The following is a 26,234-nucleotide window of genomic DNA, read 5'->3' as shown; positions in this document are numbered from 1 at the left end:
CCATTTTTTCTAAAACTTTAAAAAGATAAAAATGTGAGACACGATCAAATGCTTTTTCAAAGTCGATAGATAAAATCGCCATTTTCCCCTTTCGATCTTTCACATCCTCAATACAGTCTTTCACTAAATTCAGATTATCCCATATACTACGCCCCGGCACCCCACACACTTGATTAGAATGTATAATATTGCTGATGACTCCTTTTAGACGATTTGCACAGATTTTAGCCATTATTTTATAATCACAATTTAGGAGTGTTATCGGTCTCCAGTTTTCTAATTTTGATTTATCGCCTTTTTTATACAAAAGGGAGACTTCACCTTTCTTCCAAGAATTTAATAAAACCTTACTGGTAAAAACTTCAGTAAACAAATAAAACAAATCATCTTTTAAAATATCATAAAAACATACATAAAATTCAATTGGGATACCATCAGAACCGGGGACTTTGCCTTTTTTAAAACTTTTTATGGTTTTTAAAATCTCTTGTTCTGTTAATGGGTGTAATAAAAATTCTTGTGATGAGGGATCTAAAACAGCTGTTATTTCTTGCAGGGAGTCTTCCATTAGTTTTTCATCTATAATTTTTTCATTGAAAAGAGTAGTAAAAAAAACCTCAACTTTCCCCAACATCTGTTTTATATTATTTTCTCCATCTATATAGTCAATTATTACTTTTTCTTTTTTATTTTTCCTAAAAAAATATCTAGAACATTTTTCATTTTCTTCTATGTGCTGTATTCTAGAACGGAAAATTATCTCTTTCCCTTTTTGTTCTAGCCATTTTGAAATCTCTTCTTTTAAGGTTGAAATATCATGTTGCACATCTATCCCATTATCTCTAAGTTTAAATAACATTTGTAAGCGGGTATTTAAAATTCTATATTCTTCATATTTTTCTTTGGCTTTAAAAAGACTCTTTTTAATAAAAAAATTCCTTATTTTAACTTTCATTCTGTCCCACCATACACTTATAGAAATATTTGGACTTCTTTCTTTTTTACATTTTCTATAAAACTCGGTAAAATCTGATAAAATCTGCGGGTCAGTTAAAAGGGACACGTTCATTTTCCAGCTTTTCTTACCACATTTTTTGTTTTCATTTACTTTTATGCTAAAAGATAAAAGTTTATGGTCTGAAAATAAATTAGTTAAAACTTCACATTTTGCAGGTATTGTTTTATCTGAACCGAAGATAAAATCAATTCTAGAGCTACAATTAGAATTGCTCCAGGTGAAACCGGCTTCCTCCGGGCTGCCTCTATTACACTCTTTATATATATCAATTAGCTTAGCATCTGTCACTATATCATGCAGCATACCTGAGGTTTTATCGTAGTTCCTGCTGACAGAGCTGGAACGCCGGTTTTCACCTTTAAAAATACAATTAAAATCGCCTGCTAAGATAAAAGGTTCAGAGTTATTAATAAATAATGGTAAAAGATCAAGCATTTCGGCTCTTTCATTTTTTTCTGGAGAGCCATAAAAATTTAAAAACTGCCATTTAATACCATTAATAAAAGCCTTAACTAATAAAATACGACCTGGTAAAATTTCTTGAATAAAATCTATTAAAACGTTCCCTTTAAAAAGTATGGCGACCCCTGCTGATCCCGTAGCATTAGATCCGGACCAGACAGATGGCCCACACTTCCACTCATCCTTATATTTTTTGTATGAAATTTCATGTGGGATATTGCATTCCTGCAAAAATAAAACAGATGCAGTAAAACATGTAAGAAAATTAAAAAGAGCAATTCTCCTTGTTTTAGATTTTATGCCTCTCACATTGAAGGAAATGCCCTTGAGTTCAGCCATCATTAAAAGTATAGGAAGTTTGTTTAAATTTTTTAGAGCAACGGAGTTACCTATCCAACAAACCTGATCAGACCACTGGGCTTTCGCCTCCCTCTTCATCCGATGATACCGTCAGCAGTGTATCCGAGGAGGAGGAAAGATTACCACTTTTAGAAAGACCCGACGCTACAGCCACATAGCTCGGGGAGGGTACTGGCAGAACCTGCTGGGTCTCCATTGGCTGGCCATTTAAATCCTCATCAGGTGGGTCTCCAAGGGGCTCCGCCGCCCCTGTTTGACCTTTAGAAGGTCGTCTTATAGGGGGAGGTTGCGCACAAGGCAGAGCCTCTGAGTCTTCAGAGGCAGCAAGATCCCGGCCCCCAACCGCCGTTACAGCAGGGACCAAGACCTCTGGGGGCCCAGTGTCCACACCCCCTTCCGGAGATGTGTCCATCCGGTCCCCACCTGCCACCTCCTCAGACTCACCCTTTTTTTTCTTTTTCTGCGAAACCACCACTGTCCACTCCGCGCCCTCTGCCTTAGGAGACCCAGGCTGGGTATGTGCCTCGGTGTCGACCTTTGGCCTGTCCCTCTTGGTCTTAGCAACCATACCCCTCTGTTCTTTCTCAGCCATCCTCTTGGACTGCCGCTGCTCCTGCAGCCAAGATTTGGAAACTGGTGGGTTACCTGTCATAGACTCTGGAGAGTTGTCACTCTGTGTTGCGCCCTTCGTCCCTCCAGAGGCTCCAGGTTGTTGTTCCTCCTCCTGAGGGGTGGTCTGATCTTTTGGTTTTTGCCAGGATGTCTTGGACTTCTCCTTCTGCTCGTCTTCCCGAAACCTGTGGGGGCAAGAAAAATAAAAATGACCTGGAGTCTGGCAGAAACTACATTTTTTTTCCTTTGGGCATTCCTTCGTCTCATGGTTTTCGCTAGCACAGTTCCTACAGGAGACAAGACAATTCTCTTTTGAATGGCCGTAGCGTCCACAATTTCTGCAGTATACCGGCATCCCAGAAAAGAAAAAATCCCCATTTGTTTGTCCAATTTTAAAACGGGCTGGGGGGAGCCGCACACCACCTGGAATATTTGGATCTCTGATACATGTTACCAAGAATTTCCATTTCGATGTCCATATATTGAATTCATTAAGTATTTTGCCAATACATTTTACGCTCTTAAAGTATACTGCTAAAAAGGACATAATTTCTGGGGCAGATACAAATGGTGAAAAAACTTTAACAATTACCAGCTTTACCTCATCCAGGACGTGCTCTACAATTTGTATTCCTTTCAGAACAGGACTATCCTCCACACGTCTAACTCTCGCCAATACATCTCTAAAAATACCTTCTTCCGTGAATGTTATATCATAATCCCCTCGTCGGGGATAGTCCTGTATGGATAAAATCTCTTTCCTCTGGACGTGGAGGAGGGTTCCGAGCACGTCCTGGACTACATATCCCAAATTCCTGGTGTCTGAGCCACCTGCATTAAAGTGGACCCTAATGGTATTTTTTAGCCTCGCATAAGGAGGCACGAGGTTGGGGTCAACCTCCATGGTACGCAACAGGGTTTGCAAATTGCAAGCGTTTGCAATCTGCGCTCCCAGTGTTTTGTAGACAAAAACCAACTGGGAGCTGGGGGATCGCAACTCGTTACCCTGGGACTAAGCCCTCCCCCCAATAGCAACAGGCGGGTGAAGCCCACCGAAGTGGACGATCCCGCCAGGCCAAGGAGAGGGGTACCCGAGTGCCCTTCGACCAAGATCTCCTGCAATAAAGCACTTGATCTTAGCCAAAAGGCCGAGAAGCGATAACCAGAAATGGTTTGCCGCTTGCAAGGCCACAGGGCTTAAGACAGGCACCCATTGTGGAGAATGACACAGACACCACCCTGAGGAAGACATTCAAACCAAGTCTGGGCGCATAACAAAAGCGCAGGCGGCTGTTTTTTTTTTTTTTTTTTTCCCCCCAGGATTCCACTCCACGCGCTTTTAATTTGCATAGGCCAACCCCTTTTTTGTTAGGCCACCCTCCCCTCACGGTCAAACGCGCTTCAGTACTAGGAAAGAGGCCAGAGGAGCACTGCTCCTACACCGCCCCCTCTACTACCCTCCCTAAATGAAAGGTCTTGCTTTAAGGCTGTGTGCACACGCTGCGGATTGGCCGCTACAGACACGCAGCAGTTTTAGCTGCGGTGTACAGTACCATTCATTTGAATGGGTAAAAAAAAACGCTGTGCCGACGCTGCGGAAAAAACCGCGCGGATTTGCTGCGGTTTTGAATCCGCAGAAAGAATTGCATGTCAATTCTTTCTGTGGAAAACGCTGCGGGTTCCTATCTCCACCATTGTGGAGATAGTGAATCCGCAGGACCAAACCGCAGGCAAAACCGCAGATAATCCGCAGGTCTTTGGACCTGCGGATTATCTGCGGTTTTTGCTAAATCCGTGCGGATTAATCCGCAGCGGAATCCGCAGCGTGTGAACGTGGCCTAACTCTCCTGGTGCCAGATATTGTAACCAGGAGGCGAGCATGGCCCACCTGTCTGCTCAGGCTCACTCAGCAGACTGAAGCTGAATACTACTGCGCAGCTGCTACAGACTGTGGGCTGCCCATTGTGACACGTGGTCCCATTGTGAGACGTGGTCGAACACATCCAAGCATTGTGTGCTATGAATGGCATGATTCCTATCACAGTGTTCCATGGATGGACACATCCTATTTACTGCAGGCAAGCAGCGCACCTAGCTGCTGCTGCTGCTGCTACAAGCCACTAGAATACCGTCCGTCTGTCAGACAGGTGGACGTAGGCAGAACATTCAAATAACTCGCCAGATAAATCGTTGCTTTTCCATTTTATTCATATATGAATTAATTCAAAATTGAACAGTAAATTTCAAAGTTGGAAGGCCACAAGAGGGGGACAATGTTTCAAAAATGAAGCGACATATCATTGCATGAGGGATGTGGTAGGAATTGAATGCTTGAATTAAGACTGGGGAAGTTCTGAGGCGAAGGGGCTGCAGGCCTTGTAGCAGGTGGGTGTGCAGAAATGTAGCTATCCAAAGCCAAACACATTACTGCAGCTTGTCACACCTATACCTACCAAACAGCAAAGGCCAAGATAGATCGTTATTTTACGGACACATTGAATACAGTGCAATGCCTCCCATATAGCGGTGAATAAGAGTAGTAGTAGTAGTAGTAGTAGTAGAAGAGTTGGTCAAGTTAAATCAAGGCTAAGGAATTGGAAATGTGCAACTTGGACCAAGAAAAACTAATTGCAGAGCGGCGACATTGGAAAAAAGCATTCAAATCATGCTTTGAAAACACTACTTGCTTATCCCGATTTCAATTCAATCTGTCTTTGGAAACCGCTTAAGAGAGTGAGTGCACCATTCCCAGAGAAACTGCCATACTGGGCTGATACGTGGAGTGAAGTGAGCAAGCTCTTTTTCCATCTCCCTGTTCTAAAAATCCATTTAATATATGGTCCCCAGATAGGGGACGTATCAGATATTAAACTGATAAGAACAGATACTACACTTGATCTTAGCCAAAAGGCCGAGAAGCGATAACCAGAAATGGTTTGCCGCTTGCAAGGCCACAGGGCTTAAGACAGGCACCCATTGTGGAGAATGACACAGACACCACCCTGAGGAAGACATTCAAACCAAGTCTGGGCGCATAACAAAAGCGCAGGCGGCTGATTTTTTTTTTTTTTTTTTCCCCCAGGATTCCACTCCACGCGCTTTTAATTTGCATAGGCCAACCCCTTTTTTGTTAGGCCACCCTCCCCTCACGGTCAAACGCGCTTCAGTACTAGGAAAGAGGCCAGAGGAGCACTGCTCCTACACCGCCCCCTCTACTACCCTCCCTAAATGAAAGGTCTTGCTTTAAGGCTGTGTGCACACGCTGCGGATTGGCCGCTACAGACACGCAGCAGTTTTAGCTGCGGTGTACAGTACCATTCATTTGAATGGGTAAAAAAAAACGCTGTGCCGACGCTGCGGAAAAAACCGCGCGGATTTGCTGCGGTTTTGAATCCGCAGAAAGAATTGCATGTCAATTCTTTCTGTGGAAAACGCTGCGGGTTCCTATCTCCACCATTGTGGAGATAGTGAATCCGCAGGACCAAACCGCAGGCAAAACCGCAGATAATCCGCAGGTCTTTGGACCTGCGGATTATCTGCGGTTTTTGCTAAATCCGTGCGGATTAATCCGCAGCGGAATCCGCAGCGTGTGAACGTGGCCTAACTCTCCTGGTGCCAGATATTGTAACCAGGAGGCGAGCATGGCCCACCTGTCTGCTCAGGCTCACTCAGCAGACTGAAGCTGAATACTACTGCGCAGCTGCTACAGACTGTGGGCTGCCCATTGTGACACGTGGTCCCATTGTGAGACGTGGTCGAACACATCCAAGCATTGTGTGCTATGAATGGCATGATTCCTATCACAGTGTTCCATGGATGGACACATCCTATTTACTGCAGGCAAGCAGCGCACCTAGCTGCTGCTGCTGCTGCTACAAGCCACTAGAATACCGTCCGTCTGTCAGACAGGTGGACGTAGGCAGAACATTCAAATAACTCGCCAGATAAATCGTTGCTTTTCCATTTTATTCATATATGAATTAATTCAAAATTGAACAGTAAATTTCAAAGTTGGAAGGCCACAAGAGGGGGACAATGTTTCAAAAATGAAGCGACATATCATTGCATGAGGGATGTGGTAGGAATTGAATGCTTGAATTAAGACTGGGGAAGTTCTGAGGCGAAGGGGCTGCAGGCCTTGTAGCAGGTGGGTGTGCAGAAATGTAGCTATCCAAAGCCAAACACATTACTGCAGCTTGTCACACCTATACCTACCAAACAGCAAAGGCCAAGATAGATCGTTATTTTACGGACACATTGAATACAGTGCAATGCCTCCCATATAGCGGTGAATAAGAGTAGTAGTAGTAGTAGTAGTAGTAGTAGTAGAAGAGTTGGTCAAGTTAAATCAAGGCTAAGGAATTGGAAATGTGCAACTTGGACCAAGAAAAACTAATTGCAGAGCGGCGACATTGGAAAAAAGCATTCAAATCATGCTTTGAAAACACTACTTGCTTATCCCGATTTCAATTCAATCTGTCTTTGGAAACCGCTTAAGAGAGTGAGTGCACCATTCCCAGAGAAACTGCCATACTGGGCTGATACGTGGAGTGAAGTGAGCAAGCTCTTTTTCCATCTCCCTGTTCTAAAAATCCATTTAATATATGGTCCCCAGATAGGGGACGTATCAGATATTAAACTGATAAGAACAGATACTACACTTGATCTTAGCCAAAAGGCCGAGAAGCGATAACCAGAAATGGTTTGCCGCTTGCAAGGCCACAGGGCTTAAGACAGGCACCCATTGTGGAGAATGACACAGACACCACCCTGAGGAAGACATTCAAACCAAGTCTGGGCGCATAACAAAAGCGCAGGCGGCTGATTTTTTTTTTTTTTTTTTCCCCCAGGATTCCACTCCACGCGCTTTTAATTTGCATAGGCCAACCCCTTTTTTGTTAGGCCACCCTCCCCTCACGGTCAAACGCGCTTCAGTACTAGGAAAGAGGCCAGAGGAGCACTGCTCCTACACCGCCCCCTCTACTACCCTCCCTAAATGAAAGGTCTTGCTTTAAGGCTGTGTGCACACGCTGCGGATTGGCCGCTACAGACACGCAGCAGTTTTAGCTGCGGTGTACAGTACCATTCATTTGAATGGGTAAAAAAAAACGCTGTGCCGACGCTGCGGAAAAAACCGCGCGGATTTGCTGCGGTTTTGAATCCGCAGAAAGAATTGCATGTCAATTCTTTCTGTGGAAAACGCTGCGGGTTCCTATCTCCACCATTGTGGAGATAGTGAATCCGCAGGACCAAACCGCAGGCAAAACCGCAGATAATCCGCAGGTCTTTGGACCTGCGGATTATCTGCGGTTTTTGCTAAATCCGTGCGGATTAATCCGCAGCGGAATCCGCAGCGTGTGAACGTGGCCTAACTCTCCTGGTGCCAGATATTGTAACCAGGAGGCGAGCATGGCCCACCTGTCTGCTCAGGCTCACTCAGCAGACTGAAGCTGAATACTACTGCGCAGCTGCTACAGACTGTGGGCTGCCCATTGTGACACGTGGTCCCATTGTGAGACGTGGTCGAACACATCCAAGCATTGTGTGCTATGAATGGCATGATTCCTATCACAGTGTTCCATGGATGGACACATCCTATTTACTGCAGGCAAGCAGCGCACCTAGCTGCTGCTGCTGCTGCTACAAGCCACTAGAATACCGTCCGTCTGTCAGACAGGTGGACGTAGGCAGAACATTCAAATAACTCGCCAGATAAATCGTTGCTTTTCCATTTTATTCATATATGAATTAATTCAAAATTGAACAGTAAATTTCAAAGTTGGAAGGCCACAAGAGGGGGACAATGTTTCAAAAATGAAGCGACATATCATTGCATGAGGGATGTGGTAGGAATTGAATGCTTGAATTAAGACTGGGGAAGTTCTGAGGCGAAGGGGCTGCAGGCCTTGTAGCAGGTGGGTGTGCAGAAATGTAGCTATCCAAAGCCAAACACATTACTGCAGCTTGTCACACCTATACCTACCAAACAGCAAAGGCCAAGATAGATCGTTATTTTACGGACACATTGAATACAGTGCAATGCCTCCCATATAGCGGTGAATAAGAGTAGTAGTAGTAGTAGTAGTAGTAGTAGTAGAAGAGTTGGTCAAGTTAAATCAAGGCTAAGGAATTGGAAATGTGCAACTTGGACCAAGAAAAACTAATTGCAGAGCGGCGACATTGGAAAAAAGCATTCAAATCATGCTTTGAAAACACTACTTGCTTATCCCGATTTCAATTCAATCTGTCTTTGGAAACCGCTTAAGAGAGTGAGTGCACCATTCCCAGAGAAACTGCCATACTGGGCTGATACGTGGAGTGAAGTGAGCAAGCTCTTTTTCCATCTCCCTGTTCTAAAAATCCATTTAATATATGGTCCCCAGATAGGGGACGTATCAGATATTAAACTGATAAGAACAGATACTACACTTGATCTTAGCCAAAAGGCCGAGAAGCGATAACCAGAAATGGTTTGCCGCTTGCAAGGCCACAGGGCTTAAGACAGGCACCCATTGTGGAGAATGACACAGACACCACCCTGAGGAAGACATTCAAACCAAGTCTGGGCGCATAACAAAAGCGCAGGCGGCTGATTTTTTTTTTTTTTTTTTCCCCCAGGATTCCACTCCACGCGCTTTTAATTTGCATAGGCCAACCCCTTTTTTGTTAGGCCACCCTCCCCTCACGGTCAAACGCGCTTCAGTACTAGGAAAGAGGCCAGAGGAGCACTGCTCCTACACCGCCCCCTCTACTACCCTCCCTAAATGAAAGGTCTTGCTTTAAGGCTGTGTGCACACGCTGCGGATTGGCCGCTACAGACACGCAGCAGTTTTAGCTGCGGTGTACAGTACCATTCATTTGAATGGGTAAAAAAAAACGCTGTGCCGACGCTGCGGAAAAAACCGCGCGGATTTGCTGCGGTTTTGAATCCGCAGAAAGAATTGCATGTCAATTCTTTCTGTGGAAAACGCTGCGGGTTCCTATCTCCACCATTGTGGAGATAGTGAATCCGCAGGACCAAACCGCAGGCAAAACCGCAGATAATCCGCAGGTCTTTGGACCTGCGGATTATCTGCGGTTTTTGCTAAATCCGTGCGGATTAATCCGCAGCGGAATCCGCAGCGTGTGAACGTGGCCTAACTCTCCTGGTGCCAGATATTGTAACCAGGAGGCGAGCATGGCCCACCTGTCTGCTCAGGCTCACTCAGCAGACTGAAGCTGAATACTACTGCGCAGCTGCTACAGACTGTGGGCTGCCCATTGTGACACGTGGTCCCATTGTGAGACGTGGTCGAACACATCCAAGCATTGTGTGCTATGAATGGCATGATTCCTATCACAGTGTTCCATGGATGGACACATCCTATTTACTGCAGGCAAGCAGCGCACCTAGCTGCTGCTGCTGCTGCTACAAGCCACTAGAATACCGTCCGTCTGTCAGACAGGTGGACGTAGGCAGAACATTCAAATAACTCGCCAGATAAATCGTTGCTTTTCCATTTTATTCATATATGAATTAATTCAAAATTGAACAGTAAATTTCAAAGTTGGAAGGCCACAAGAGGGGGACAATGTTTCAAAAATGAAGCGACATATCATTGCATGAGGGATGTGGTAGGAATTGAATGCTTGAATTAAGACTGGGGAAGTTCTGAGGCGAAGGGGCTGCAGGCCTTGTAGCAGGTGGGTGTGCAGAAATGTAGCTATCCAAAGCCAAACACATTACTGCAGCTTGTCACACCTATACCTACCAAACAGCAAAGGCCAAGATAGATCGTTATTTTACGGACACATTGAATACAGTGCAATGCCTCCCATATAGCGGTGAATAAGAGTAGTAGTAGTAGTAGTAGTAGTAGTAGTAGAAGAGTTGGTCAAGTTAAATCAAGGCTAAGGAATTGGAAATGTGCAACTTGGACCAAGAAAAACTAATTGCAGAGCGGCGACATTGGAAAAAAGCATTCAAATCATGCTTTGAAAACACTACTTGCTTATCCCGATTTCAATTCAATCTGTCTTTGGAAACCGCTTAAGAGAGTGAGTGCACCATTCCCAGAGAAACTGCCATACTGGGCTGATACGTGGAGTGAAGTGAGCAAGCTCTTTTTCCATCTCCCTGTTCTAAAAATCCATTTAATATATGGTCCCCAGATAGGGGACGTATCAGATATTAAACTGATAAGAACAGATACTACACTTGATCTTAGCCAAAAGGCCGAGAAGCGATAACCAGAAATGGTTTGCCGCTTGCAAGGCCACAGGGCTTAAGACAGGCACCCATTGTGGAGAATGACACAGACACCACCCTGAGGAAGACATTCAAACCAAGTCTGGGCGCATAACAAAAGCGCAGGCGGCTGATTTTTTTTTTTTTTTTTTCCCCCAGGATTCCACTCCACGCGCTTTTAATTTGCATAGGCCAACCCCTTTTTTGTTAGGCCACCCTCCCCTCACGGTCAAACGCGCTTCAGTACTAGGAAAGAGGCCAGAGGAGCACTGCTCCTACACCGCCCCCTCTACTACCCTCCCTAAATGAAAGGTCTTGCTTTAAGGCTGTGTGCACACGCTGCGGATTGGCCGCTACAGACACGCAGCAGTTTTAGCTGCGGTGTACAGTACCATTCATTTGAATGGGTAAAAAAAAACGCTGTGCCGACGCTGCGGAAAAAACCGCGCGGATTTGCTGCGGTTTTGAATCCGCAGAAAGAATTGCATGTCAATTCTTTCTGTGGAAAACGCTGCGGGTTCCTATCTCCACCATTGTGGAGATAGTGAATCCGCAGGACCAAACCGCAGGCAAAACCGCAGATAATCCGCAGGTCTTTGGACCTGCGGATTATCTGCGGTTTTTGCTAAATCCGTGCGGATTAATCCGCAGCGGAATCCGCAGCGTGTGAACGTGGCCTAACTCTCCTGGTGCCAGATATTGTAACCAGGAGGCGAGCATGGCCCACCTGTCTGCTCAGGCTCACTCAGCAGACTGAAGCTGAATACTACTGCGCAGCTGCTACAGACTGTGGGCTGCCCATTGTGACACGTGGTCCCATTGTGAGACGTGGTCGAACACATCCAAGCATTGTGTGCTATGAATGGCATGATTCCTATCACAGTGTTCCATGGATGGACACATCCTATTTACTGCAGGCAAGCAGCGCACCTAGCTGCTGCTGCTGCTGCTACAAGCCACTAGAATACCGTCCGTCTGTCAGACAGGTGGACGTAGGCAGAACATTCAAATAACTCGCCAGATAAATCGTTGCTTTTCCATTTTATTCATATATGAATTAATTCAAAATTGAACAGTAAATTTCAAAGTTGGAAGGCCACAAGAGGGGGACAATGTTTCAAAAATGAAGCGACATATCATTGCATGAGGGATGTGGTAGGAATTGAATGCTTGAATTAAGACTGGGGAAGTTCTGAGGCGAAGGGGCTGCAGGCCTTGTAGCAGGTGGGTGTGCAGAAATGTAGCTATCCAAAGCCAAACACATTACTGCAGCTTGTCACACCTATACCTACCAAACAGCAAAGGCCAAGATAGATCGTTATTTTACGGACACATTGAATACAGTGCAATGCCTCCCATATAGCGGTGAATAAGAGTAGTAGTAGTAGTAGTAGTAGTAGTAGTAGAAGAGTTGGTCAAGTTAAATCAAGGCTAAGGAATTGGAAATGTGCAACTTGGACCAAGAAAAACTAATTGCAGAGCGGCGACATTGGAAAAAAGCATTCAAATCATGCTTTGAAAACACTACTTGCTTATCCCGATTTCAATTCAATCTGTCTTTGGAAACCGCTTAAGAGAGTGAGTGCACCATTCCCAGAGAAACTGCCATACTGGGCTGATACGTGGAGTGAAGTGAGCAAGCTCTTTTTCCATCTCCCTGTTCTAAAAATCCATTTAATATATGGTCCCCAGATAGGGGACGTATCAGATATTAAACTGATAAGAACAGATACTACACTTGATCTTAGCCAAAAGGCCGAGAAGCGATAACCAGAAATGGTTTGCCGCTTGCAAGGCCACAGGGCTTAAGACAGGCACCCATTGTGGAGAATGACACAGACACCACCCTGAGGAAGACATTCAAACCAAGTCTGGGCGCATAACAAAAGCGCAGGCGGCTGATTTTTTTTTTTTTTTTTTCCCCCAGGATTCCACTCCACGCGCTTTTAATTTGCATAGGCCAACCCCTTTTTTGTTAGGCCACCCTCCCCTCACGGTCAAACGCGCTTCAGTACTAGGAAAGAGGCCAGAGGAGCACTGCTCCTACACCGCCCCCTCTACTACCCTCCCTAAATGAAAGGTCTTGCTTTAAGGCTGTGTGCACACGCTGCGGATTGGCCGCTACAGACACGCAGCAGTTTTAGCTGCGGTGTACAGTACCATTCATTTGAATGGGTAAAAAAAAAACGCTGTGCCGACGCTGCGGAAAAAACCGCGCGGATTTGCTGCGGTTTTGAATCCGCAGAAAGAATTGCATGTCAATTCTTTCTGTGGAAAACGCTGCGGGTTCCTATCTCCACCATTGTGGAGATAGTGAATCCGCAGGACCAAACCGCAGGCAAAACCGCAGATAATCCGCAGGTCTTTGGACCTGCGGATTATCTGCGGTTTTTGCTAAATCCGTGCGGATTAATCCGCAGCGGAATCCGCAGCGTGTGAACGTGGCCTAACTCTCCTGGTGCCAGATATTGTAACCAGGAGGCGAGCATGGCCCACCTGTCTGCTCAGGCTCACTCAGCAGACTGAAGCTGAATACTACTGCGCAGCTGCTACAGACTGTGGGCTGCCCATTGTGACACGTGGTCCCATTGTGAGACGTGGTCGAACACATCCAAGCATTGTGTGCTATGAATGGCATGATTCCTATCACAGTGTTCCATGGATGGACACATCCTATTTACTGCAGGCAAGCAGCGCACCTAGCTGCTGCTGCTGCTGCTACAAGCCACTAGAATACCGTCCGTCTGTCAGACAGGTGGACGTAGGCAGAACATTCAAATAACTCGCCAGATAAATCGTTGCTTTTCCATTTTATTCATATATGAATTAATTCAAAATTGAACAGTAAATTTCAAAGTTGGAAGGCCACAAGAGGGGGACAATGTTTCAAAAATGAAGCGACATATCATTGCATGAGGGATGTGGTAGGAATTGAATGCTTGAATTAAGACTGGGGAAGTTCTGAGGCGAAGGGGCTGCAGGCCTTGTAGCAGGTGGGTGTGCAGAAATGTAGCTATCCAAAGCCAAACACATTACTGCAGCTTGTCACACCTATACCTACCAAACAGCAAAGGCCAAGATAGATCGTTATTTTACGGACACATTGAATACAGTGCAATGCCTCCCATATAGCGGTGAATAAGAGTAGTAGTAGTAGTAGTAGTAGTAGTAGTAGAAGAGTTGGTCAAGTTAAATCAAGGCTAAGGAATTGGAAATGTGCAACTTGGACCAAGAAAAACTAATTGCAGAGCGGCGACATTGGAAAAAAGCATTCAAATCATGCTTTGAAAACACTACTTGCTTATCCCGATTTCAATTCAATCTGTCTTTGGAAACCGCTTAAGAGAGTGAGTGCACCATTCCCAGAGAAACTGCCATACTGGGCTGATACGTGGAGTGAAGTGAGCAAGCTCTTTTTCCATCTCCCTGTTCTAAAAATCCATTTAATATATGGTCCCCAGATAGGGGACGTATCAGATATTAAACTGATAAGAACAGATACTACACTTGATCTTAGCCAAAAGGCCGAGAAGCGATAACCAGAAATGGTTTGCCGCTTGCAAGGCCACAGGGCTTAAGACAGGCACCCATTGTGGAGAATGACACAGACACCACCCTGAGGAAGACATTCAAACCAAGTCTGGGCGCATAACAAAAGCGCAGGCGGCTGATTTTTTTTTTTTTTTTTTCCCCCAGGATTCCACTCCACGCGCTTTTAATTTGCATAGGCCAACCCCTTTTTTGTTAGGCCACCCTCCCCTCACGGTCAAACGCGCTTCAGTACTAGGAAAGAGGCCAGAGGAGCACTGCTCCTACACCGCCCCCTCTACTACCCTCCCTAAATGAAAGGTCTTGCTTTAAGGCTGTGTGCACACGCTGCGGATTGGCCGCTACAGACACGCAGCAGTTTTAGCTGCGGTGTACAGTACCATTCATTTGAATGGGTAAAAAAAAACGCTGTGCCGACGCTGCGGAAAAAACCGCGCGGATTTGCTGCGGTTTTGAATCCGCAGAAAGAATTGCATGTCAATTCTTTCTGTGGAAAACGCTGCGGGTTCCTATCTCCACCATTGTGGAGATAGTGAATCCGCAGGACCAAACCGCAGGCAAAACCGCAGATAATCCGCAGGTCTTTGGACCTGCGGATTATCTGCGGTTTTTGCTAAATCCGTGCGGATTAATCCGCAGCGGAATCCGCAGCGTGTGAACGTGGCCTAACTCTCCTGGTGCCAGATATTGTAACCAGGAGGCGAGCATGGCCCACCTGTCTGCTCAGGCTCACTCAGCAGACTGAAGCTGAATACTACTGCGCAGCTGCTACAGACTGTGGGCTGCCCATTGTGACACGTGGTCCCATTGTGAGACGTGGTCGAACACATCCAAGCATTGTGTGCTATGAATGGCATGATTCCTATCACAGTGTTCCATGGATGGACACATCCTATTTACTGCAGGCAAGCAGCGCACCTAGCTGCTGCTGCTGCTGCTACAAGCCACTAGAATACCGTCCGTCTGTCAGACAGGTGGACGTAGGCAGAACATTCAAATAACTCGCCAGATAAATCGTTGCTTTTCCATTTTATTCATATATGAATTAATTCAAAATTGAACAGTAAATTTCAAAGTTGGAAGGCCACAAGAGGGGGACAATGTTTCAAAAATGAAGCGACATATCATTGCATGAGGGATGTGGTAGGAATTGAATGCTTGAATTAAGACTGGGGAAGTTCTGAGGCGAAGGGGCTGCAGGCCTTGTAGCAGGTGGGTGTGCAGAAATGTAGCTATCCAAAGCCAAACACATTACTGCAGCTTGTCACACCTATACCTACCAAACAGCAAAGGCCAAGATAGATCGTTATTTTACGGACACATTGAATACAGTGCAATGCCTCCCATATAGCGGTGAATAAGAGTAGTAGTAGTAGTAGTAGTAGTAGTAGTAGAAGAGTTGGTCAAGTTAAATCAAGGCTAAGGAATTGGAAATGTGCAACTTGGACCAAGAAAAACTAATTGCAGAGCGGCGACATTGGAAAAAAGCATTCAAATCATGCTTTGAAAACACTACTTGCTTATCCCGATTTCAATTCAATCTGTCTTTGGAAACCGCTTAAGAGAGTGAGTGCACCATTCCCAGAGAAACTGCCATACTGGGCTGATACGTGGAGTGAAGTGAGCAAGCTCTTTTTCCATCTCCCTGTTCTAAAAATCCATTTAATATATGGTCCCCAGATAGGGGACGTATCAGATATTAAACTGATAAGAACAGATACTACACTTGATCTTAGCCAAAAGGCCGAGAAGCGATAACCAGAAATGGTTTGCCGCTTGCAAGGCCACAGGGCTTAAGACAGGCACCCATTGTGGAGAATGACACAGACACCACCCTGAGGAAGACATTCAAACCAAGTCTGGGCGCATAACAAAAGCGCAGGCGGCTGATTTTTTTTTTTTTTTTTCCCCCAGGATTCCACTCCACGCGCTTTTAATTTGCATAGGCCAACCCCTTTTTTGTTAGGCCACCCTCCCCTCACGGTCAAACGCGCTTCAGTACTAGGAAAGAGGCCAGAGGAGCACTGCTCCTACACCGCCCCCTCTACTACCCTCCCTAAATGAAAGGTCTTGCTTTAAGGCTGTGTGCACACGCTGCGGATTGGCCGCTACAGACACGCAGCAGTTTTAGCTGCGGTGTACAGTACCATTCATTTGAATGGGTAAAAAAAAACGCTGTGCCGACGCTGCGGAAAAAACCGCGCGGATTTGCTGCGGTTTTGAATCCGCAGAAAGAATTGCATGTCAATTCTTTCTGTGGAAAACGCTGCGGGTTCCTATCTCCACCATTGTGGAGATAGTGAATCCGCAGGACCAAACCGCAGGCAAAACCGCAGATAATCCGCAGGTCTTTGGACCTGCGGATTATCTGCGGTTTTTGCTAAATCCGTGCGGATTAATCCGCAGCGGAATCCGCAGCGTGTGAACGTGGCCTAACTCTCCTGGTGCCAGATATTGTAACCAGGAGGCGAGCATGGCCCACCTGTCTGCTCAGGCTCACTCAGCAGACTGAAGCTGAATACTACTGCGCAGCTGCTACAGACTGTGGGCTGCCCATTGTGACACGTGGTCCCATTGTGAGACGTGGTCGAACACATCCAAGCATTGTGTGCTATGAATGGCATGATTCCTATCACAGTGTTCCATGGATGGACACATCCTATTTACTGCAGGCAAGCAGCGCACCTAGCTGCTGCTGCTGCTGCTACAAGCCACTAGAATACCGTCCGTCTGTCAGACAGGTGGACGTAGGCAGAACATTCAAATAACTCGCCAGATAAATCGTTGCTTTTCCATTTTATTCATATATGAATTAATTCAAAATTGAACAGTAAATTTCAAAGTTGGAAGGCCACAAGAGGGGGACAATGTTTCAAAAATGAAGCGACATATCATTGCATGAGGGATGTGGTAGGAATTGAATGCTTGAATTAAGACTGGGGAAGTTCTGAGGCGAAGGGGCTGCAGGCCTTGTAGCAGGTGGGTGTGCAGAAATGTAGCTATCCAAAGCCAAACACATTACTGCAGCTTGTCACACCTATACCTACCAAACAGCAAAGGCCAAGATAGATCGTTATTTTACGGACACATTGAATACAGTGCAATGCCTCCCATATAGCGGTGAATAAGAGTAGTAGTAGTAGTAGTAGTAGTAGTAGTAGAAGAGTTGGTCAAGTTAAATCAAGGCTAAGGAATTGGAAATGTGCAACTTGGACCAAGAAAAACTAATTGCAGAGCGGCGACATTGGAAAAAAGCATTCAAATCATGCTTTGAAAACACTACTTGCTTATCCCGATTTCAATTCAATCTGTCTTTGGAAACCGCTTAAGAGAGTGAGTGCACCATTCCCAGAGAAACTGCCATACTGGGCTGATACGTGGAGTGAAGTGAGCAAGCTCTTTTTCCATCTCCCTGTTCTAAAAATCCATTTAATATATGGTCCCCAGATAGGGGACGTATCAGATATTAAACTGATAAGAACAGATACTACACTTGATCTTAGCCAAAAGGCCGAGAAGCGATAACCAGAAATGGTTTGCCGCTTGCAAGGCCACAGGGCTTAAGACAGGCACCCATTGTGGAGAATGACACAGACACCACCCTGAGGAAGACATTCAAACCAAGTCTGGGCGCATAACAAAAGCGCAGGCGGCTGATTTTTTTTTTTTTTTTTTCCCCCAGGATTCCACTCCACGCGCTTTTAATTTGCATAGGCCAACCCCTTTTTTGTTAGGCCACCCTCCCCTCACGGTCAAACGCGCTTCAGTACTAGGAAAGAGGCCAGAGGAGCACTGCTCCTACACCGCCCCCTCTACTACCCTCCCTAAATGAAAGGTCTTGCTTTAAGGCTGTGTGCACACGCTGCGGATTGGCCGCTACAGACACGCAGCAGTTTTAGCTGCGGTGTACAGTACCATTCATTTGAATGGGTAAAAAAAAACGCTGTGCCGACGCTGCGGAAAAAACCGCGCGGATTTGCTGCGGTTTTGAATCCGCAGAAAGAATTGCATGTCAATTCTTTCTGTGGAAAACGCTGCGGGTTCCTATCTCCACCATTGTGGAGATAGTGAATCCGCAGGACCAAACCGCAGGCAAAACCGCAGATAATCCGCAGGTCTTTGGACCTGCGGATTATCTGCGGTTTTTGCTAAATCCGTGCGGATTAATCCGCAGCGGAATCCGCAGCGTGTGAACGTGGCCTAACTCTCCTGGTGCCAGATATTGTAACCAGGAGGCGAGCATGGCCCACCTGTCTGCTCAGGCTCACTCAGCAGACTGAAGCTGAATACTACTGCGCAGCTGCTACAGACTGTGGGCTGCCCATTGTGACACGTGGTCCCATTGTGAGACGTGGTCGAACACATCCAAGCATTGTGTGCTATGAATGGCATGATTCCTATCACAGTGTTCCATGGATGGACACATCCTATTTACTGCAGGCAAGCAGCGCACCTAGCTGCTGCTGCTGCTGCTACAAGCCACTAGAATACCGTCCGTCTGTCAGACAGGTGGACGTAGGCAGAACATTCAAATAACTCGCCAGATAAATCGTTGCTTTTCCATTTTATTCATATATGAATTAATTCAAAATTGAACAGTAAATTTCAAAGTTGGAAGGCCACAAGAGGGGGACAATGTTTCAAAAATGAAGCGACATATCATTGCATGAGGGATGTGGTAGGAATTGAATGCTTGAATTAAGACTGGGGAAGTTCTGAGGCGAAGGGGCTGCAGGCCTTGTAGCAGGTGGGTGTGCAGAAATGTAGCTATCCAAAGCCAAACACATTACTGCAGCTTGTCACACCTATACCTACCAAACAGCAAAGGCCAAGATAGATCGTTATTTTACGGACACATTGAATACAGTGCAATGCCTCCCATATAGCGGTGAATAAGAGTAGTAGTAGTAGTAGTAGTAGTAGTAGTAGAAGAGTTGGTCAAGTTAAATCAAGGCTAAGGAATTGGAAATGTGCAACTTGGACCAAGAAAAACTAATTGCAGAGCGGCGACATTGGAAAAAAGCATTCAAATCATGCTTTGAAAACACTACTTGCTTATCCCGATTTCAATTCAATCTGTCTTTGGAAACCGCTTAAGAGAGTGAGTGCACCATTCCCAGAGAAACTGCCATACTGGGCTGATACGTGGAGTGAAGTGAGCAAGCTCTTTTTCCATCTCCCTGTTCTAAAAATCCATTTAATATATGGTCCCCAGATAGGGGACGTATCAGATATTAAACTGATAAGAACAGATTTTTTTTTTTTTTTTTTTTTTTTTTTTTACCATGTCAGATCGGTTGTAATTTCCACCATCAAGTTAGCTACTTAAAGCTCTTTCCGGTATGTAACCTCTCATCATATCATGGCGTTTTATATAAAAAGTTTTTTAATTTTAACCTCAGGTTAAAAAGATTGAATTGAAACCAAGCAATACAACACATAATTAACAATTTAAGCTAAAGGAAAAAAAAACATGTTAAACCATTTATTAATACCTTACCAAAAACCTCTATTTATCTATACTTTACCAGGAATCTCCATTTCTTAAACTTCCATACCCCTTCCGCATCGATGGCACCACGTTTCTTGTCCCATAGGTAGATGACATACATACGAGACAAAATCAGTTTTAAAACTTCATTAACTGTCATCTTTTTCCTTTTAAAAACTAGCAGATTCCTTGCGTCCCATAGGCTTTCCATTACACACACAGTCAATAACCATAACACTCTATCTTTCAAGCTATTACAGGCTCCCATTCCAAACATTGCAACCTTCCAATTGACAAAAGTCACACCTGCCAATCCATTACACAGCGTGCTCATTCCTCTCCACACATCATAAGCAAATTCACAATCCCACAGCATATGTCTGACAATCTCTCTTGAACCACATCCATCTCTTGGACACACATCAGTCTTAATCAGATCTCTCCTCTTCTGCACATCCCTTATAGGTAGTATGTCATGCAGAACCATCCATGCAATATCTTTCTGTCTATTGGACATACCTTGCGTTCCCAACTTTTTCCACATATTTGGCACATCCTCCCCTCTCAAGCCATCAATATTACACACCATCTCTCTATGTCTCACCATTTTAATGATCTTTTTCTTGTTTACAAAGTCAATCATACTCTGATCCATCAGATCGTACTTCCTAATGACTTTCTCCACTCTTTCATACCACAGCGGGCACCTGAAAGCAACAGGTACTGTAGCATCTCTTTTGATCCAATTCAACTTGTAAAACATCCAACCAGCGGAGTATCTTACCATACAAGCACATTTGTTCCCCTTACCCATACAAATCACCAGCATTTTGATATAACTTACCCCTAGAAAAAAATCAATATTTGGAAAATCTAAACCACCATTCACACACATCTTATACACATGCTCTCTTTTTAACTTTTCCATTCGACTCCCCCAGAGGAAAGTAAAAATAATTTTTTCAGTTTTTTTAATTTTTCTAGAAGCCGAGGGGTACACATTGGCAACAAAAAGCAAAATCGGAAGCACCACTGCTTTGATAATCAAAATCTTCCCTGTCAATGTCAGCTCCCTCAACTTCCAGAAATTTAATTTTTGTGCTATTCTCTTTCCGCAGTCGTCCCAACTTTCATTCCCCTTTAAGTTGTTATTGAATTTAATTCCCAGTACCTTAATAGCTCCATCTTCACATTTAACCTCATCCAATTTAATGCTGTTATCACCAAAGCATTTAAAGGAGCATTTAGCCCAATTAATTTTAAAGGCTGAGGCCCTGGAAAACATATTCAATAAGTACTTTGCCCTATTCATTGCAGCCATATTTTCACTCACAATGACCACATCATCCATATATCCCAATATTCTCAGATCTTTCCCACCACTTCCAGGAATCAAAACACCTTTCATAAACTTGTCACTCCTTATCATACACAAAAGAACCTCAATCACACTTATAAATAAAATGGGTGACATAGGACACCCTTGTCTCACACCAGACGTTACCTTAACCTTGTTACTCAAAAATCCATTCACCAAAATTTCACTTGATACATTGCAATACAGGCTTCTCACACAACTCACAAAATTCCTAGAAAAACCCATTTTCGCTAAGACATTAAACATAAAGATGTGCGACACCCTATCAAATGCTTTTTCAAAATCCACAGAAAAAACCATACATTTCAGCTTGCGGCCCAAACAGTCACCAATCACATCCCTTAACAACACTAAATTTTCATTCATCGTTCTTCCAGGTATGGCACACACCTGATCCTCACCAATTACTTTCCCAATCATATCTCTCATCCTGTTTGCTAACAACTTACTGAAAACCTTATAATCAGCATTCAGAAGGGTGATCGGCCTCCAATTTCCCAAGTCCTTCCGGTCTCCCTTCTTGTGAATCAATACAACCACTCCTTCTCTCATTGATTCACACAGTACATTGTTATCAAACATATACTTACATACTTCCAACAAATCATTTCCCATAGTATCCCACTCTTTCACATACAGCTCTATAGGCAACCCATCTTTCCCAGGCGTTTTATTCTTACCTGCAGACATTACGACCTTCTTCACTTCATCCAACACAATTTCATCATCCATCAACTCACTCTCATCCTCAGTTAGCCGACCTTCCAATTTACCCAACATTTCAGCCATCAAACCTTCATCCAACCATTTGGCACCATACAACTCCTTATAAAACAATTCAACCACATTCATCACATCCTCACCATACACACACACACCATTCCCATTCATCACCTCATCCATATCAACTTTCTTACCAAAAGTTTTTTTAAAGAAAAACCTAGTACACTTCTCATTCTTTTCCAAATGCTCAATCTTAGACCTATATATCATCTCCTTACCTTTCTCATTCATAAACTTCTTAATCTCATTCTTGACCTGACACATCAAATCATCCACCTCAACTCCAATCATACTCAGTTTTCTCAGCCATTCTAATCTCATACCCAATTCGTTAAATTTTTCTCTATTATATATACCTTTTTTCCTTCCCCACTTCTTAAAGAAAAAACCTATTTCCTTCTTCATCCAGTCCCACCATTCCAACACATTCACAAAATCTTTTTTTCTATGTTTCCACTTCGCATACATCCTTCTAAAGGCAATCATGATCCGTTCATCATCTAACAGACGTACATTTAGCTTCCATACACCACGACCATGCGCAAAAGACACCTTACCTTCCAAACGCGCACGCAAAATAACATGATCAGAAAAAGGAACATCTTCCTGTTGAAAATGCTTACAGACAATGTTAGTTGACAACAAAACACGGTCAATTCTCGATTCAATGCCCCCCCTATCAGCTTTGTAAGTGACGGGAGGAGGTTTTCCCAAGAAAAACTCTGCAGCATCAACAAACGAAAAATCCTCAATCAGACCCCTCAACTTTTTCCCAGTGACATCCACATGCACACCTTCAGTGACACAATTAAAATCACCAACAAAAACAACAGGTATTCTCCCATGCAGAAAAAAAGACAATTTCTCAAAAAGTTCCAATCGCTCTTCTTTATCAACCGAAGCATACACATTCACAATCTTAACCCTCCACCCTCTACAAGTAATCTCACACATAACACACCTTCCTGGCTCTATAACTGTATAACATTCAATTTTAATACTTTTATTAGCAATTAAAATTCCAATACCACTATTTTTATTAATAACTGAACCAGACCAAATACATTGGCCATGTGGCCACACACTGTCATCCAGGGAGTCAGAAATTCCGCATTCCTGAATGCAGTAAACATCGTCCTTAAGGGTTCCCAAATAATCTAAAATAAAGGCCCTCCTTTGTGCCGACTTTATGAGTCGCACGTTCAGTGACGATATTGCCAACTGAGCAGGTTGGGAACCCATCTCTCCAGGTTTTTAGGAAGATCACGACCACAGCCCCATCTGGTCTTCAGCCTTTCCCGTCTTGAGGGGTAACACCGGATGTGCAAACGGTGTACCCCAAGTCTTCCCCTAAAAAACGGACACCTTGGGGTTCTGTGACTGTTGGGTAGCTTCTTGTAGAGCTGCGGCTACCAGCGCTGGTACAGGATGATGAGGGGCTCAGTTTCACCAGTTTGACAATTGTGTCATCTGCAGATTCTTCCTCACTCTGGTCAAAGTCACCCTGACCACCTTCATCTTCAGACTCCGAGGAGTCTTCACTCCATTCCATCTTGGGGGTTTTAGACAGGCTGGCTGACTCCCCTTCTTCCCCTTGCAATGTGACAGTCATGTCAGGGATATCTTCTGTCACCTCTTCCTTATTGTCATCCACATTCTCCTGGTCTTCAGACAGCTGCTGCAGCACTTCAAAGCTGGGCTTCTTTCTTGCACTAGATCTTGTGCTTCTGCTCATCCCAGAAGTCTTTGCTTCCTGCTTTGCATAGTCCTGCCTTTTTTCCTTCCCATGTACTTTCTGCACAGAGCTCAGTCTGCTCTTCCTGGTCTGCCTCTGCACTGTAGTCCAGGTGGCGTCGTCAGTGTCTGTGACCTCTTCCTGAACTCTCCTCTCAGAGCTTGCCTCGCTCCTGCTAGCAGCCCCCACCTTTTTTTCAGTGGAAACTTCTCTCTGCTCGGCTGCAGGCTTGTGTGTAATCACAGGCAATGACTCAGCACTTCTCTCCTCAGCAGACACACTGCTCCTGCCAGGGGCCCCCACCTTTTCTTCACTAGCTGTCTGTGGAATCTCTCTCTGAACGGCTTCAGGCTTGTGTGTTCTCACAGATAGTGACTCAGCACTTTTCTCCTCAGCCAGAATCCTATTCACTATCCTGTCTCTGACACGTTGCTCTAATCTCTCCTTGTGCTCTTTCTGAAACTTCTCTCTCTGCTCCTTATATTCAGCTTCCAGCTGCTTTCTCTCAGCCTTCTCCTCTTCAGTCATTTCCTCCACGAAATCCACAAGGTGATCTGGGTCAGGCATTACAAAATTCCTCCTAGCAGCTCCTGCATATGTGCTGGGTCTAAGGTTACAGTCCTTAAAGGCATGACCCCCTACCCCACACAGGTTACACACAATCTCATTTGTGCACTGGCTACTAGGATGACCGACCTCACCACACTTTCTACACACCACCTGGCTTCCAGCAGGGCAGTCTGCCTGTGTATGGCCATACACCCAGCAGTGCCTGCAGAACCTGGGAGCATTAGGGAAGAAGAGAAAACCTCTCTCCTTCCCTATGGAAAAGTTACAGGGGGGATAATGAATTCCTCCTGGCTCATCCATGCTTTCTGAGAACTTTACCATAAATCTATACTTTCCTGTCCACAGCCCAACCTCATTCATGACCTTGGTAGGAGGTCTACATACCTTACAATGTTTATTCAAAAATATGCAGATCAGCTCCAGAGGCACATGAGGGTTATACATCATCAGGGTGAGAGGCAGCTCCTCATCTGAATACAGGATGGTGAAGGTCAGCCCATCCAGCACAGTGTTCTCCACGTTCTGCTTCAGTGTCCCATAGAGATTGTTGCAAGCTGAAATACAAGAAAGAACAAGAGTAAATTTGGATCTGAACTGCTGCAAACACAGAATCTCCTCTTTTCTCAGCTTCAGAACTCCAAAAAGAACGTTGTTCACAAAAAATCCCAAGGGAAAATCATCTTCATGTCCGGCATCTATATCGATCCGGATACCATGCTTTACCCGGGTTTCCCCAGGCTCAGCAAAGCGAATTCTAACCATCGCTGCTCGTGTCTGCAAAGTCCCCTCTCAAAGCAAAAGCAGCAAAAGCTGCAGTGCTGAGAAGGACAAAAAACACAGACTCTCCTAGCCAAGATCTACACTTGATCTTAGCCAAAAGGCCGAGAAGCGATAACCAGAAATGGTTTGCCGCTTGCAAGGCCACAGGGCTTAAGACAGGCACCCATTGTGGAGAATGACACAGACACCACCCTGAGGAAGACATTCAAACCAAGTCTGGGCGCATAACAAAAGCGCAGGCGGCTGATTTTTTTTTTTTTTTTTTCCCCCAGGATTCCACTCCACGCGCTTTTAATTTGCATAGGCCAACCCCTTTTTTGTTAGGCCACCCTCCCCTCACGGTCAAACGCGCTTCAGTACTAGGAAAGAGGCCAGAGGAGCACTGCTCCTACACCGCCCCCTCTACTACCCTCCCTAAATGAAAGGTCTTGCTTTAAGGCTGTGTGCACACGCTGCGGATTGGCCGCTACAGACACGCAGCAGTTTTAGCTGCGGTGTACAGTACCATTCATTTGAATGGGTAAAAAAAAACGCTGTGCCGACGCTGCGGAAAAAACCGCGCGGATTTGCTGCGGTTTTGAATCCGCAGAAAGAATTGCATGTCAATTCTTTCTGTGGAAAACGCTGCGGGTTCCTATCTCCACCATTGTGGAGATAGTGAATCCGCAGGACCAAACCGCAGGCAAAACCGCAGATAATCCGCAGGTCTTTGGACCTGCGGATTATCTGCGGTTTTTGCTAAATCCGTGCGGATTAATCCGCAGCGGAATCCGCAGCGTGTGAACGTGGCCTAACTCTCCTGGTGCCAGATATTGTAACCAGGAGGCGAGCATGGCCCACCTGTCTGCTCAGGCTCACTCAGCAGACTGAAGCTGAATACTACTGCGCAGCTGCTACAGACTGTGGGCTGCCCATTGTGACACGTGGTCCCATTGTGAGACGTGGTCGAACACATCCAAGCATTGTGTGCTATGAATGGCATGATTCCTATCACAGTGTTCCATGGATGGACACATCCTATTTACTGCAGGCAAGCAGCGCACCTAGCTGCTGCTGCTGCTGCTACAAGCCACTAGAATACCGTCCGTCTGTCAGACAGGTGGACGTAGGCAGAACATTCAAATAACTCGCCAGATAAATCGTTGCTTTTCCATTTTATTCATATATGAATTAATTCAAAATTGAACAGTAAATTTCAAAGTTGGAAGGCCACAAGAGGGGGACAATGTTTCAAAAATGAAGCGACATATCATTGCATGAGGGATGTGG

At 45.0% G+C, this 26,234-nt stretch overlaps 9 non-coding genes across 9 annotated transcripts; all 9 read right to left on the bottom strand.

Annotated features, from left to right (window-relative positions):
• Positions 1-5,184: 5,184 nt before the first annotated feature.
• Positions 5,185-5,375, bottom strand: LOC141078601 (U2 spliceosomal RNA). Its single transcript, XR_012227990.1, has one exon. It is a non-coding gene; the product is annotated as a U2 spliceosomal RNA (small nuclear RNA).
• A 1,577-nt stretch (positions 5,376-6,952) lies between these two features.
• On the bottom strand, positions 6,953-7,143 carry LOC141078600 (U2 spliceosomal RNA). Its single transcript, XR_012227989.1, has one exon. It is a non-coding gene; the product is annotated as a U2 spliceosomal RNA (small nuclear RNA).
• A 1,577-nt stretch (positions 7,144-8,720) lies between these two features.
• Positions 8,721-8,911, bottom strand: LOC141078599 (U2 spliceosomal RNA). The gene has a single exon (XR_012227988.1). It is a non-coding gene; the product is annotated as a U2 spliceosomal RNA (small nuclear RNA).
• A 1,577-nt stretch (positions 8,912-10,488) lies between these two features.
• Positions 10,489-10,679, bottom strand: LOC141078597 (U2 spliceosomal RNA). The gene has a single exon (XR_012227986.1). It is a non-coding gene; the product is annotated as a U2 spliceosomal RNA (small nuclear RNA).
• Positions 10,680-12,256: 1,577 nt separating this feature from the next.
• On the bottom strand, positions 12,257-12,447 carry LOC141078596 (U2 spliceosomal RNA). Its single transcript, XR_012227985.1, has one exon. It is a non-coding gene; the product is annotated as a U2 spliceosomal RNA (small nuclear RNA).
• Positions 12,448-14,025: 1,578 nt separating this feature from the next.
• On the bottom strand, positions 14,026-14,216 carry LOC141078595 (U2 spliceosomal RNA). The gene has a single exon (XR_012227984.1). It is a non-coding gene; the product is annotated as a U2 spliceosomal RNA (small nuclear RNA).
• A 1,577-nt stretch (positions 14,217-15,793) lies between these two features.
• Positions 15,794-15,984, bottom strand: LOC141078594 (U2 spliceosomal RNA). Its single transcript, XR_012227983.1, has one exon. It is a non-coding gene; the product is annotated as a U2 spliceosomal RNA (small nuclear RNA).
• A 1,576-nt stretch (positions 15,985-17,560) lies between these two features.
• On the bottom strand, positions 17,561-17,751 carry LOC141078593 (U2 spliceosomal RNA). The gene has a single exon (XR_012227982.1). It is a non-coding gene; the product is annotated as a U2 spliceosomal RNA (small nuclear RNA).
• Positions 17,752-19,328: 1,577 nt separating this feature from the next.
• On the bottom strand, positions 19,329-19,522 carry LOC141078670 (U2 spliceosomal RNA). The gene has a single exon (XR_012228053.1). It is a non-coding gene; the product is annotated as a U2 spliceosomal RNA (small nuclear RNA).
• Between the last annotated feature and the right edge of the window lie 6,712 nt (positions 19,523-26,234).

Source organism: Dendrobates tinctorius, unplaced genomic scaffold, assembly GCF_039654945.1.
Source record: "Dendrobates tinctorius isolate UK_male_01 unplaced genomic scaffold, ASM3965494v1 ptg000584l, whole genome shotgun sequence".
Lineage (NCBI taxonomy): Eukaryota > Metazoa > Chordata > Amphibia > Anura > Dendrobatidae > Dendrobates > Dendrobates tinctorius.
Note: the sequence above shows the minus strand (reverse complement) of the source record. Positions and strands in the feature narration are given on the sequence as shown.